At 45.0% G+C, this 14,666-nt stretch overlaps 1 protein-coding gene across 2 annotated transcripts in view; it reads right to left on the minus strand.

Moving 5' to 3' along the window:
- Window positions 1-14,666, minus strand: part of CDH4 (cadherin 4) — a gene marked incomplete at its 5' end in the record, with an annotated part of 460,835 nt that overhangs the window by 148,596 nt on the left and 297,573 nt on the right. The window lies entirely within an intron of this gene.

Raw genomic sequence — 14,666 nt, forward strand, 5'->3', positions numbered from 1 at the left:
GCATATCAGCGCTGCTGTCCACAGGCCATACCTTCCCTCCTTTGCAGCGGCACAGAGACCAAAATCTTGGTGAACGTGTAAAGTTCTCCTTTACATCCCAAGGGTCAGGAGACCTTTCTGTTGCCTTAGAGCAAGCACTTCAAGAGCAACAGCAACAGCCCCGGGTTCATCTGTCTTTAACCGGCGCCTGATGCGCAACCTGCTCTGGACAGGCTGGGAAATAATTTTTTTGTCTCCAGAGAGAAGATAAAATTATCCAATACTGCTATGCTCTAAGCTGCTGGGTCAAAGCCCCAGCTTCCACCTCTCTCAGCAGGTCAAGACCTTTCAGCTACGGGAAAGAGAAGAGAGTCACGGATGCTGAGACAGCCCGTGTGCCAGCCCTCCGCCTCCCAGCCACTCCTCCTGCCGGATCTGGACCGGTGGACCTCGTCCCCTCTGGGCACACCAGGACTGACGGTTACAGCTCATGACAAGTCTTGCACAGCCACATGCCAACATGGTCTTCCCCATCCACCATGGCTCTCTCCAGATATATGATTTACACAAATGATTATTTCGAATCCATCCCAGTTGATGCTCATGCGTAGAAGCGGGCTTTGCTGTGTCTCCAGAATTCACTGTAAACTGACCGTTAACACGCTAAGAGCGATCACGACCTGCAAATTGTACCAGACTTCCCATCTTCCCAACCTCTCACCTTCCAAAATCTGGCAGTAGCGTTCTGCTACCCGTAAACTGCTTTTAGCAACACCGTGTAAGGAAGGAACGTCCTATAATGAGTAGAATAGTGACATAAGGAATAGTGACGGCCCTTCTTCAGACAAGTCTGTTATTATACATTAGAGTATATTATTATCTTTTGCTGACCGTTACTTTCATATATTTGTCTGAGATTACGCACTTATCCTAAAATTTTATTTTTACACACACACAGAGTCAATTGCCACTCGCATAACAATTATTATTTGCAAACCGCTAGTCTTGAACACAGAAACCAGCATATAAAGATTCTTCCTCAGAGATAACGTTAGCATTGTGCCAGGGAACACCTAAAAGGAGAGCAGGGCCTGCAGAAGGCGGGTCATCCCCACCTGTCCGAGGGGTTCTGTCAGCAACTGGTTCCTAATCACCACAAATTCATCTTCCATTTGCTTGCTGCAATTATGCTATTGAAACCTGCAGGTCCGGGGTTTTTCCCCCCTCCCTTACTCTAAATGGAATTCATTTTTAATGTCTACTGCAGAAGGCCAATATGATACAAAAACCCCAAACATTTCACTACTCATGCACTCTTATTCATAATATCACATCAAATTGCTGAAGTAGTACCATATGGCGCTTGAGCACCAAGCCAGAACAAGTTGTTCAGCTTGTCATAATCTCAAAAGCTGCATGAAACTTAAATAATTTCTCTATGAAGTGGAAGATCTTTGGGTTTAATATAACTCATCAGAAATGGATTCTGCATTTTCCTCCTATTATTTCCCATGTTTTCTCTGATTCACATTCCATTTTCCAGCACGAGCTATCAGCATAAGTGGCTACAACTACGGGGCTGAAAGGCTCTAAAAGCATCCTGTCCATACTTTCTCCTTGATCATTCATCATCAAATTGAATGGAAAAACATCTTTCTCAATCAGACAGATATATAATTATAAATAAAAAAAGCTCAAGCAGAAAGACCGAATGGAAAAGATTAATGAAATCTCCCACACTTTGATTCAACCCCTAAAGCAATACCCCCAGTTGTAAAACGCCCACACTTCCACCCACGCTGTCCGGTAAGAAAGCACAGCAGCCCTTCCAGAAAACTACAGCGATACTTAACTGCCAAGGAGAGACAACGGTGGGAGCGCTCAGGGTTTCATCACAGAGTGCTCTGTATTTATATTCTCAATTCCTGGAGTCACTGCAGATCTACCTGTTGTGGATTTTGTTTGTTTGTTTTGGGTTTTTTTAATATTTTTTACTCTCATGCCTGAGAAGAAAGGTTGGGAATGACGTAGGCTTGGAGAGGGAAGGTGCAAGAACTGGAGACAGACGAGACTTCAGCCGACCTCACAGTTTTCAGGGATTGTGACCGACTCCTGATTTCCAGCGGCTGAGCAGCAGCGCGGGGACCACCCCGGGTGGAGAGAACTCACGGGGAGATCTTCCCGGGAACACACAACAGCAGAAATTAACATGTGAAGGCAGACATAGATAAGACCCAGAATGGAGGGACAGGAGACAAGTCTAAGGGGAGCACTGGGAGCGCTGAGTCGTGAGGAAAGCAGGTACGAAGGCGACAGCATTGCTGTGGAAGGGAGAGAAGGGCGTTACAGAACTCCTCAAAGGGAAGGCTTATTTTAGCAGCTGCTAAACCAATAGAAGAATAGAGAGGACAGCACCAAATCCAGCAGAATTTCCAAGTCCTCCTTAGTGTATATGTTCGAGCTTCATTCACATATGGGATTAGGATAGGCAAGAACGGGTGCCGAGAACCGTAGGCTGGCACAGGCGGCACAGAGACAACTACAACGCAGCCTTTTGCTTAAAATGAAAATAGAACTGGGAGATGTCTTCTGGAGCTCGCATGTACTGGGAGTTTCCAGAAAAACATTTCGATAATGGTTACATATGTGATTGTTCTTTTTTCCTCAGCTATATGGAGAAAAAGTGACTTGTCACCAGCCCAAAGGGAAAAGCACTTGGCTGCATGGGGGAAGACGAGACTTGTTACATCTGTGGCTTCTCAGAAGGAAAGGAATAGCTCTTTAAAAAAAAAGCTAGAAGCGCAGCGAATATCTAGGATAAATAAGCGAAAGGAATCAGGCCTCCTTCCCTGATGAAAAGATAATGCCAAAATACCTGAACGCTCCACGGCGAAGAAATACAGAAACGCGTTTGTCTCCAGAAATCCGCCGCGAGGCACGGCAGCGCCCTCGCCCCCACCTTTGAGAGAGGCCACGTGGACAACGCGGGCAAGCGCCGGGACCGCAGGCCGAGCCCGGGGCAGAGGCACGCTCTGCTCTGCCCGGCCGCGCTGGGCGCTGAGCCCCGCCGCGGGTCAGGGTCCCAGAGGGGCGATGGGGGGAATTAGAGGACGTCGGGAGCAGAAGGGGTCTGGAGAGCCGCGCCACGCACAGCCCCACCACGTGCAGCCTTCCCCGGCCCCCGGCCCCAACCGGTCCCACTCGCGGCTCTTAATAAATACAGCGTCTCCGAGAATTAAGAATGTTTTAAAGCCTGGGCAGGGTAAAAAGGAGAAAACAGAATAAAATATTTAATATGAGCTGCTTTGACACGCCTTGGTGTAGGCCGTCTATCAGCACAGCCTCAAGGCAATGTTCCAAGCGGTCCCCAGAAACACGGAGCCGGCCGAGCCGGCCCGCTTACAGCAGGCTCGCCGGCATCAACAGCTCCGACAACACAACATTTCAGGTTACGTTAAATGCTGCGTTGAAAGCACCTTATCCCAGAGAAGAGAAAAGGAAATGAAAAAGCTGTGTGCAATTAGCAGTTCCCTTTGATGAATCCTTTCCAATGCTACCACCTTTTTGCCAATACTCCGTTTCTTGAAGAACAATTTTGATGGAGCCAACACAGGCAGAACTTCAGAACAGGATTAGAAGAGAGAAGATGAATTGTGAGTGACAGCACCCATTAACCTGGGCCAGAAAACTCTCCCCAGTCTGCATTAACTCCTCAAATGCCCAATGCAGTTATAGCAAAGGCCGATGCAAAGGGAAACTCAAGTTTTCCTTACTTCAGGATCATACCATTCAGCGTTTATTCTCTTCTTTCAACAATATACACACTCAGTGCTCAGTACTTATGAATACCCTCTATCCAATTAATACCCCATTAAGCCGCACGCCCGCAGTGACTTTATCCTCAGACCACTGTATGGTAGCTTTTAACTCCATAATACCCTGGCATTATTACCATATTAGACTACAAGGGATTGATCCAAAGCTCACGGAGGTTAATGAGGGCTCATTAAACTTTGAATTAGGCCCTAACTGCTCAGCAAACATGAAGTGAAGTGGAACAGTACGTGTCAGATAAGATGACAGAGGGCATAGCAAACTTTAAGGCGAAATATTGAACGCCGACCATGCCAAAGGCAGGCGGTACCGGGGAGTGTGTGCGGGAAGCAGCCGCGGGAAGGCATTGCGATTACGGTACACCCGATATCCAGCAGGACAGACTTGTGCCTATACGAATAGATATTGCCCGGTCTGGCTCTGATGTGATTTTGTCATCAGACGGTTAGACATAGCATAATATTGACACTATGGCTTTCCTTCAGATTTTAGTTTTGAATTTCAGCTGGAGAGTATGATACTAGAGACTTGAAATCAGTATGACTCCTTCCCTAATTACTGATTAATCAAGAGCTAAGGTTGCTTACATAAAGAGTCATGGGGAGAAGGAGGAAGTCTCATTAAGAACAAGAGGTTAAAAAAAAAAAGAAGGGAGGGGGACATTTAGCAACTGGATAGATACAGAAAGAGAAGAAAAAGAGCTGATTTCCTAATAGCATGTTATACCTGAACGTTAAATTTTGTATTCATGTCTAATTAAAAAATTATAAGAAAACGTTTTAATACTTGCAGACACCATGGGTTATGGTTCAAAAGGAATAACAGAAAGTTTTTTTCTTTTAACAACTTCAGAAATACCTATATGTTGTGTCATTCTGTCCCTTAGGTGCTCAAAAGACACAGCAGCTGTTACATAAATTCTGAATTGCCTTTTCCTTTAGTATACAAAAATCTGCGCCATAAACATAACACCGTCTGAAAAATCTTCGGCAAACCCAGACAGTTGTTGGAAATACTTCCTCCGATATTTAAATTCCTCTCTTAACAGGAGTTTCCCTGCAAAAACAGATGCTCACGAACAGTGTTTTTGCCATCAAGCTGAATGTGAATGCTTCGGTGCAGCATTTTCTTTTTTCCATGGAGACATTAGAGGGTGCATTTCCCATCGCTGAAAGAAAACTGCCACCGTGCTTCTCAATTCTCTGCTTTCAAATAATAAATAACTGCTATAATCTTCCGTAAAAGATTTATGCTCTCATGATGTCTGATTCTTCTACTCTAATTTCTTTTTGTTAGATGCAGTTGAATGCCATTTACCGGTAAGTAAATTGTGTCATCACTTCACCGCAAACCACGCCACTGAAAATGTAGGCTGGCCGAACATTTATTTTTATTTTCCAACTCGCAGAAATCCCTTCAGAGGGCTGTGAATTAACCAGCAACACTTGTTAGTGCAGAACCTTAATCTGAATTTCTTTCCCCCTCGCTACTAACACGCTCCCTTCCGTGACGTTACTTCAGAAACACCTCTGGAGAGCTTACACCGAAACTCTGCCTTTTACCTGCCGCTTTCCACGCTGGCTTGGAAATACAGCAAATCGGCCATTTCCACTGAATCTTTCGTAGTCCCACAGGAACGGGGGCACCGCAGCTTCACCTCTTCCCCCCGAGGGGTTTCAGCTGCGGAGCGGCCGCTGGAGGACCACGCGCTGCCGGCTCCTCTGGGGGCAACCACGGGCACCACGTCCAGCGCTCGCCCCACACAAAGCCCGACTTTCATTTCTTGGGCAGAAACAACCTGCCCGAATGGCCTTTCTCCTTCCTTAAACTACCCCACCTTTTACGACGATAAAATGAGCTTATTTACCTAAATAAATGTTATAGCTCACAAAGCTTTGAAGCACAAACCAAACAAATAACTCAACCTGAAAGGGCTATAAACCCGAGAGCAGACGCAAAAACCTCCTCAGGTCATGTAATGTTTGATTAGAACGAGTGGAGATCACGAGTGAAAAAAAGGAGTCGGGAAGGTGAACTGCCCCGGCGATGCCCCCAGCGCTACGGCATTTAAGGGTCTGCTAATATTTCCACTCGGAACTCGCGGTTTTAGGGGTTTGTAACTTGCGCGATAGAGGCTTCGCCCTGGTCTCCAAAACCCCATCCCCAAAGCGGAATTCTTCAGGCAAAGCTCTGCGAGGGGAGGCCATGCCCGGGGGGCTCGTTAGGACACGGCTGAATACTCCGCATGACTTTTTTTCCAGCTGCATCTCATCTATGTGCATATACACCCCCCCCCCCCCCCAGAAGCCACGCGCGGACCCGAGGCAGGGGGGAGAGCCCCCACCCGTGTTACCTGGCAGTCTGCTGACGCACCACCGTCCTGCCCTAACAGCTTCTCTGTGCCCTTAGTGCCCACTCACTGAATAGACTCAGAAGAGCCACTGGAGCTACTTAAAGGCTCAAATTTAGGCACGTACTTAAAATCTCTGCTGAACAAGGGCCAAAACATTCAGTACCATCTGCAGATACCCAAACTGCCTTGGGCAAAACATTTCCCTTAATATAATCCAAGGTTTTGTTTGTTTGTTTTTAAGTTGTCTAACTGTTCAGATAGGAGGAAAATGTCCTTTAAATTAAGGAAATTAGCGACAAATATGGATGTTATTAAAATATAATAATTAATAAAAATATGGTAAGGGCTACTGGAAAGAACAAATTGCAAAGAAACGGGGCCTTTACCGAAATTGTGGTAAACCGCTGCACATCCACCCTCTGCTGCCCCATCATCAACCACGGCTCACACCTCTCATCACTCTGCATTAGCGACGGAGGAGAAGGGATTTAGATGGTGACACCTTTATCACTGAAAATCTCAGCAGTTATAAATAAAACAATTAACTGCAGCAGCGAAAGCTTAAAATCAGCCCAAGAGTAAATTCTCTAAAATTTTACAAGCTGACATCCGAAATTCTGAGGTGCTGAATTTAATTCTTCAGCGGTGCAGACTAGCAAGAACATATGCAACAGTAAGGAGAGGAAAAGCGTGGATGGGTTTTTTGCTTCCTATCTCGTTCCAGGCTGATACAGTGAATTTCAGCAGCAGCCTAGCTGTCAGGGTTATATCTGCACCATCATTCTGCAAATCCAAACTCACACCCACACAGTGCCACTGTGTCTTCGGGACTGCATTTCAACTCCTCGAGGAAGCCAAATCCCACAGTAACCTATTACTAATGTGGGTGATGAGTGTTCAATAATGAACTACTGCAGCAAAGAGGCAGATTGCGAGTTCTTTGTCTCTGCTCGTGTCTCAGCTTTTTTCATTATTACTATTTTTCTTTGGAAAAGGCATGAGCAAAACCAAACCTTTTTTCTTAGCAAATCAACCCACTGTTTTTGTGTACACTCTGTCTTTACAGATTTTCAATAGCTTTCAGGAGCTGTGTACGTTCGCTCTGACTATGCCTTCCTGCCTTCGCCTCTACACATAATGACCGAGCGGTTATTACAGTTATCTCACTTTCTGGAGAGGATGGGGATGTAATGATATGTTGCAATATGTGCAATGGGGTATTACAGCTAAATACTCTTCGGAGTGATTGATGAACTATTTTGCAGTGTGCCTGGTCCGACAGTTCAAGGCGAGCGGTACTTATCCTTCTGTGCTTCCTCCCTCGCCTGCTCCGGGGTGAACCTGGAGCGGGAACGAGAAGGTAAGGGCTGGAGGGGGGCGGTGGTGGAGGAACCAACCCAGACCCGGCGGAGAGAAGGAGCTGCTGCTCAGCCCCTGCCTGGTGGCGGAGAAGCACCTTTGCAGCACCGTGAAAACAAGCCCGTACGTTAGCAGACCCGATGCACAGATGTAGCAGCTGAACTCAGACATGAAATGAGGTGACTGAATATAACCATCAGCAAAAGATTTCTGAATACTCGATAAAAAATGAGTCCATTATGAGATTCTTCAAATAACCCAAGGACAGGCCCAGATGCCGATAACCAGAGAGTGCTGCTCATGGCCATGGCAACAGCTCTGCGGTCTTGAACAAAGCCACTCATCTTTTCTGCCTCGGCTTCTTATTTGTGCAAGAGAGACAATCCTCACTTACACAAAGAGGTTAAAGAGATCAGATCCTGTACGGAAAAATACCTAAGCAATGACTCTATGGATCTAACTTACAATTTTTCTTTAACAAGTAGCAGTTGGTGGTAGGGTCACAAATACCTGCTCGTATATCCCACCCCAGTGCCTCACGGGGACACTGAATGACTGCAAATCAGTTTAAAGCATTGTACGTGACGTCGGACCAACGTTCTGTTTTCCCACTACCCTCTGGGTCTGACTCGCCGCACCCCAGACTTTCGCTGTCCTTCGTTCTTCATAACTTTTCCGTTTTCCATGCTTGCAAAATTGGTACCTACGCGGTGGCTTTCCTTTCTAGGAATGTATTAACACAAATCGGACCGGGGTTTGTGCCTACAGCAGGGAATCATCCTTGTACATGGATATAAGTTTTAAGACACCAAGTGTCAAGCACAAACACTGATCCTCTAATGACGGCACCTCGACCCTGACCTAACTCGTACTATGAACAATCAACGAAAAAAGTAACATCCTGAGATTCTGATTAAACCTGAAAAAAAAAAAAACATAAATATCATCAATGAATTTTGAGACTTCTGAAATTTCATGCTGATGCTTCCCGATCAGAGTGGGAGCAGTCTCATCGCTGCCAACGGCTTCTGAGAATCTGTTTTCACGTTGTGTGGGAAATTAAAAATTGGTTCCATTTCTTTCATGCAACTGGGACTATATTTGATGGAAATTTATCACTTCCAAATCACATGGCATTTTATGATTTAGTGGGTTTTTATTATTTAGCGGGGCTTTTTTTCCACTCTTGTTACTATTCCCAAAGCATCCTGGAAAATGGCAAAATCTCAAGGGCAGTATTTTTAGCTGAACTGGGCAACGGGAGCCCTTGGTTTTTGGCTGCCAAGTGTCAATCACCTCAAAATCCCAACCTCACTTACGACGGTTCTCCTTCAGTAAGTAACAAGGCCGGGCCGGCAAAATGAAATTCTTCAGTAATACACCGACAAACTCAGAACCACAAAGCACCAAATTCCCCCTCGGTCTGGATTTGAATGCATAAATAAATAAAGCTCTTGCATTTATTTCTGCTAGGAGATTGTATTATTCCATTCTGCAATTATGGAAAAATGCGGAGGGCAGGCAGGATTTAGCGTCTGAGTTTTTGCTGCAAGACTTGTGTCAGTAGAAAGGCATTTGTGCTCTTGGGAATCAAAGTGAGATTCACCCATTTGTGGCAGGTGTTTTAAGCACTCAGCCTAACAATCTACCCACGCATGGCACTACAGCAATTCAACGACTAAATTAAATCTCTGAATATTAAATTAATGATGGAAATCTAAAATATTAATATATTCTAATTGAATATTCTCCGATAAATTATCTAGGCATTCTCAGCAATTTGATTTTACTTTCATTTCTTAAGGAACTTTCAGCTGCATAAATACAGCTATTAAAGCAATTCAAAAAGGGAACATTTTCTGCTCAGACAAGAGAATTCTAAACACAAAGAATCTAAAAATTTCTTTCATATGATTGATTAAATCATAGAGCCCAAGACAGCTGAATCATTAAATGACTGCTTTCCTTCAGTCCCTCTGGCTTTAGCAAGGACAATATAAATTCCCCATGGGTCTGAATACAAGGAAATACAATATGTATAATTACAGCATAGGCGTGAATGCTGTTGTAAGAGAATTTCAAATGGAGCGTTTATGCTGTAGCTGCACTTTTCCATCCATAACGCTGTATGTGCGTGTGCCTGTAAAGCCCGTAGAGCACTGGGCATCCGCTTCCCTCGACCTAGATTCCCAAATGGCACGTGCTGGCGTCGCCCCACCAGCTTTGGCAGAGACACGTGAATTTACAGCCGGATCTGGCCCTTCTATTTCGGTGAAACGCCGGAGATCCAGAGCGACATCCTCACGCGCCAGGGAGAGGGCACACAAAGGAATGCAGTTCGAGGAATTTATATTGAGTGTGGTATATGTTTAGGAACCTGCTTTAAGCTGCGTATTTATAAGAAATTTCAAATGGATGTGCCAAGAAACTAGCGGTGTGTGGTATTTCCCTCTCCCCGTTCATTCCCAGTGTGCCCAGTCCTGGTTTGGTAACGCGCACACAGAGCGCAGATCAACACCAGAGCCGAGACCACTGCAAGACCAGTGCTTAATGAATCATTTTCCTGCTAATCTTCCTCCCTTTGCCGTCAGGTTGGTTTGCGGCGTGACGCCGCAGTCAAGAGCCAAGAGCGGTTGCAATCCACATCCTTCAGCCACCTTTCAAAGAAGGGCTGTGCCCCCACAGAGCAACGCCGCACGCGCAGCGTCCCACCTCCTCTCCACCCTCTGGGCTTGCTCCTTCTTATCTCCCTCCGGCTGTCACAATAAAGACCAAATTGCCTAATTTCTGAATTTCAGCTGGTGATGCTCACAGGGGTACCAAAGATGAGACGTACTGAGAGCCAGAATGAGCAATTATGGTGGGTTTTTTTTGTGGTTGGTCAGGCAAAGGAAACACCTGTTCCCGTGAAGAACGCGGAAGCTCTAGGCCTGTTTGTAATCAAGGCTGCCCACGTCTCCCTCAGGAAAAGTAAGGTCTGATGTCCTTCGGGAAGCATTCGCAAGGCCTTTTCTCAGCAAACCCTCTCTCGCCACAGACAGATGCCATCTGTCTTGCAGCTGGGAGCTAATGGATTCTGAACTGCCAATTTCACAGCGGTAAGCCACGCGGCCCAGAGAGGAGGCATGAGGGACTTCCTACAATACAACTATTTAAAGCAGTGCAAAGGTGCCGGCCGAAATAGCTGTGATGAGCAAAGGAAATGGCAATATTGAGGGCTGATGGTCCAAGCCGGCGGGGATTCCACAGCTCAGTATCTCATGTGTATCTCCAGACTTTTGGAGAACTGTCTCACTGCACCCATCTCCCACGCCAAGACGGGCAGCGGCACCCAAATAGGCTGTGGAGCTCTTGAGTGTGCTATCAACTTTTTTCATAGTAAGCATCCAATTTCACCGTAGAGGTTAAGATGTGCTAAACCCACCCATGAGTCCACCGCGGGGTTTTCCAGTGCGCTAAGAGCCCTCTGCTCCATTAACGTGCACCGTGCCGCACCAAACCCCACCAATCAACGACACCTCTGCTAAGAAGCAACGCAAGAGTCTTCAGGTATATTATGTTCCGCCAACTTTTCAAACCACTTCAGGACTTTCTGATTAAATTTACATAAAATGCATCCTTCCCTCTTATTCCCCTAATACACATTAGATTATTTCTAGTATTCTTGTGTCTGAGATCACCAGCGCCCGGATATGAGAGAGCACGCTGTGCCCGCAGCACGCACCCAAGGCACTTTGTAAGAGCACCAGGATCCTGTCTCGGTCATCCTCGGTGGATTTTCATGCTGCTGTCATGAGATCGAGCAAGTTGTTTATCGCAAGAGATCTAATGGGCAAATACCATGTTTTTCAGTTCCAAATTTAATAAAGGCAAGCGGGAAAGATTAGGGTCTACGCAGATCAAGTTAGAGACAGGTGGCTCGTAAGAGCTCTAGAAAAGTCCTGGAGATAAAAGTTGGAAGTTTGGAGCATTCACGGAGGTGAACACGGTTGCGGTGATAGAGAAGCTCGTTATCTACGCATGCCATGACCAAAGGCCGGTTCTGCACAAGACTGTCGGTCTTTTAAATGAACAATTTTCACGCGGCCCAGTGAGACGGGCCAAGACTTGAGCCTTGAAAACTCACTCAAGGTTCCCATCAGAAGCAGCTGGAGACTCGCATGTGGATCCAACACGGAGATACTGTTTGAAGTTCAAAAAAGGATGAAATACAAGATTAGCTGATAGACAATTAGATAATAGATAATTAAGAATTAGCTACACGTGTAACTAAAAGGATGCGTTGGCGAGAAAATAGATGGTACTCAGCAAGGGTGCAACTACTTAATATGTTATCTTGGTTGATCAGTGTGCCTGCATGAGTCATTTGCTTGGAGAAGGAGGGGGATTTCATATTGGTTTTGTATTTTTAATAGGCATTTTTATGGACCTCATAGTTATAATAATGAGAGTACCTGACAATTAGTAATGAAATTATCCTCACTACAGTAAAATATTTCACAGCGTGTAAAATATTATTCCTAATACAAAGGTGGAAGTGAAGCACAAGGAAATTAAACCCAATAAATGTTTGCAAAATAAATAAGCATATATCAATAGAATTTGATAACTGTTTTCTCAGCTCAAAGACAGAACCAAAATTTGCAAAACATTTTTTATACGGATAAAAATTATTTTTAGCTTATACATGTCAGATGTTTATTTAAACTCTTTGAGGAATGAGTAAATTTTTTCAGCAGCCAAAACTAATCAGAAATTCCTATTATTATATTTTACATATTATTTTTCTGAAATACATTTCCTAGTTAGTGCTGTTGATGCATATGAACCGACACGGATGTTCCTTTGAAAGAAAAAACCCTGTAATTAACAGAGGGTTTTTTGGCAGGGATAATTTTGTGATGTCTTCCTCTTTTCCTTTTTTCTAAAAACTTTTTCATTTAATGTATTTTATCAGAATGAAATGGTTTAATGAGCAGAGAATTACAGTTGATCCCAGCTGAACCTGATAGGGCAGCGTTTCGAGGTATGTGGCTTCCATCAAGCTGCATTCACCTTTGCTATGATTTGAACTTCATTCAGGCACAGCCTTGCTAAAAATACTGACAAGTAACTAATCAACTTCCATAAAATGGAATTTTTACCTTCACAATAGGAAGCAGGAGTAGGAGGGAACCCGAAAGATTTGCCTATGCATTTCAAATTAGCCTGACCTATAAAAACGCAAACAGCAAGTGGTACGACGAAAATGTACCTCTGGTAGGGCTTTTTGGTGTTTTAATACTCAGATTTTGCATGCCAGCCCTTCCTCTCCTTGGCCGTAACCAGAACCAAAGGCAGCATAATGGAGCGACTGGTTTCCATTAGTTATACCTATGAAACCTAAGCTGAAGCAGGGCTCTCCGGACCGAGAAAAGTTTGGTGTCGGGGAACCGGCGTCCGGTTTGAACGCTTTATATGAAGTAGCAGAGAAAACCGTGACAGACGTCCTTCCGTACAAATGGGACCAGAGCTGTAACTTCACATGTGCATTTCCAGCTCCAGTTTGTGAGCAGATGGACACAAAAATACTCAGTGCCCAATGAGCGAAAGCATGGGAAATCAGATCAAAACTGTTACCGAGATCTAGGAGACAGCAGAATGCTGCAGGGCAATCTGAAGATTATGTGGATGGAAATAATCGGATAGTGCTGGTCTTCGAAGACGTTGATTTGTCCTGTTCTGGATAATTAAAGAGCAAAGTCCAACCGGGGAGGCTGCAACCCCTGCTAGGAATCACCCAAGCTTCACGTTCAGGGGCCGGCAAAGGGGCCAGATGCTGCGGATGAGCAGGAACTCAACCCAAGCCTGAAACATCAGGGGTCTCACGCGGAACCAAGCCGTACCATCTTCCCTGGCGTTATGATACTTTCCGCATTGTCAGGTGAAAAGGAAAGCCGCCCGCGGAAAGCCATTTCTTTCTTTCCCACCCCATTTTTTCCTTCATTTTCAGTGTTTCCTCTAGCATCTGTATTTAAAAACTGCAATGGAATATGTCGCTGAAAATCTGGGAGCTCTGTATTTCCCTCAGCTGGGCTCTCCTTCCAAGGTTACCGGTACTTTGTGATGAATATAAATTCTTCTGTACCTATGTAAAATTTATTATTTGTCACTTTCATTAATACTGGAGTTTCGCATTCTTGAGTCCTTCTGTTTCATCTGCAGACTGTGGGGGAAAAAGGGCCACGGAGATTTCTGTCCTTATAAATCAACAAATTTGCCATGGTAAGCTGCTGCCAAGTTGTCTTCTCGCTGTCTCATCAAAGCTCAATAGAAATCAGCAGGGAGCGGGACAGGGCATAAGTTCATTTTGCAAACACTCTGCTTGCTTTTCACAGGAATTCTTGGATTAATCTAAACTATTAATCTGGCTTAGGAAGATATTTTTGACACATTAGGTTATTCTCCTCTTCAGACACTTCTTCAGCTTAGCAGGACAACAGATTAACTGGTGACTCCACACCCAGCACTGCTGACCACACAGACCCCTTGGCTTCCCCCCGTTTTTCCAGGACAGACAGAAAGATATTTGCCACCCGCTACTTATTTTATTCCCTGTCATATAGTTCCCTAATTGCATAAAGCAATGACACCAACGATTCAAGTTTACCCAGTACTTGGTGAATTGGGAACACGCACCTTCAGTCACTGCATGAGTCATTGCAAAGTTCACCTGAACTTCACAAGGACTCGTCAAGCTCCTTTCTTCCTCCCAGACATGGGCCGTGCAGAAGAGTATCAGCTAATCAGTGTGAAACAGGTAATGATGACAACTCATTTGAATCCAGGCACTGTTTCAAGACGACTAGGTGAACTTCCTGAGAAGGGATGCCAGTGACACTCCACGGTTGCTCAAAATAACTTCTGAAATTCTATAATTGTCGCCATTTGCTTCCAAGGGAGGAGTTGAAAAAGTCTGCCCGGGAACTCTTTTTTTACAGCTGATCTTTCTACTGCTCTAAAAACTGAACCCGGCACCCGCAAGAGGAACAGCAACGAGTACTTCTATTTTGCTAACACTTATCGACAGCAATAATATATCCACCAAATGTGTCTGTCAAAGGCCCCTTTTCCCTTCTTTTTCTTCTCCGGTCATCCCACA

Source organism: Vanellus vanellus, assembly GCF_965231255.1.
Source record: "Vanellus vanellus genome assembly, chromosome: 15".
Classification (NCBI taxonomy): Eukaryota; Metazoa; Chordata; class Aves; order Charadriiformes; family Charadriidae; genus Vanellus; species Vanellus vanellus.